The 1,315-nt window shown below is 37.5% G+C and overlaps 1 non-coding gene across 1 annotated transcript; it reads right to left on the bottom strand.

The window, feature by feature from the left end:
- Window positions 1-829: 829 nt before the first annotated feature.
- On the bottom strand, window positions 830-936 carry LOC124891954. The gene has a single exon (XR_007049981.1). It is a non-coding gene; the product is annotated as a small nucleolar RNA R71 (small nucleolar RNA).
- Between the last annotated feature and the right edge of the window lie 379 nt (window positions 937-1,315).

Genomic DNA, 1,315 nt, shown 5'->3' with positions numbered 1-1,315 from the left:
CTTTGTCTAAAACTAAAGTTGGTTGAAATTCTAGGTGCATAGTCCTCGTGGGTACGATATCCGACTGTCTAAGTCACTATATTACTTGTACGATCACGTACTCTTGCGTGTGCATTTGAATGCAACAAGTTTTTGGCGTCATTGCCGAGAACTAGTATAACTAGTAATTTGCTAAATTTTTTGGTTTTGATAGTAAGTTTAAGTGTTAACGACTTGATCTTAGCGGCTGAATTTTTGCAGGTTTAGCTTAATACAGGACTGGCAAGAGATAGAGAGTTGCTAGAGCCTTTTTCAGAACCAAAATTGGTATTTCAACAGAGGTGAAAAGCTCATTATCCAATTCAACAGGTTCAAATGGCTAAACAAAGAGATCCAAATCTTGTTGATCTAAATGCTCCAGTTGATCCAAATGTCGGGCGTGTTGTATCTCTGGTTATTCCAGCTGCTCCTGCTTAAGCAACTGTTAGACCTATTCTTGAGGTGGCAATTCCACTCATGAACTATACGACTAACAATATTCGCAAGCCCGAGCCAGGTGGTCGATTTGAATTAAAGCAGAATATGGTGCAGTTACTGAATTTGGCTGGGCAATTTTGCTGGATTTTCATATGAATACCCACAACAGCATATACAGACCTTCCTGGAAATAAGAAATAGCTATATTCCTGCAAGGTTTAATACTGATTATATCAGACTAACTATTTTCCTCTTTTGTTTAATTGGGGAAGTGAAGAGGTGGTTACAAACAAAACTACCACTCCCTATTACTTCATGGGAAGATGTAGCTCAGAAGTTTCTTATTTGATTCTTTCCATCAGGAAACACTGTACATTTGAGAAATGAGATTCTGAGTTTCAGACAGAAAGAAAGAAAGAATCTCTACCAAGCTTGGGAGAGATTTAAAAGTATGCTTAGAAATTGCCCTTACCGTCATCAGTCTAATGATGTTCATTTTATTGGATTCAGTAGTAGGTAGACAAGCTCTTGAGAAGACATATGCTGAACTATACACACTACTGAATTGGATTTCACAAGGGAATCCTAAATGGAATGCAGACTCGAGAAGTGCTCTTAAGAAAGTTACATGTGTGTTAGAGGTAGATCAGTTCACTGCTTTATCAGCTCAGCTTACAGCAATGTAAAATCAGATGCTTACTTAGTTTAACAGTATGAATTTGGGGGTATCGCAAGCAGCAGCTACAGCTTCTAACGCCCCAAAATTTTTCTTAGCTAAATTTTGTCCCTAAAAAATCAAGCATTGACTTCTAGAATGATTTATACTTTTTTCCAGTGGAATCCTTTAGATTTCAACTTT

Source organism: Capsicum annuum, chromosome 1 (genome assembly GCF_002878395.1).
Source record: "Capsicum annuum cultivar UCD-10X-F1 chromosome 1, UCD10Xv1.1, whole genome shotgun sequence".
Classification (NCBI taxonomy): Eukaryota; Viridiplantae; Streptophyta; class Magnoliopsida; order Solanales; family Solanaceae; genus Capsicum; species Capsicum annuum.
The sequence above is the reverse complement of the archived record's forward strand: the minus strand, read 5'-3'. Positions and strand labels throughout refer to the sequence as shown.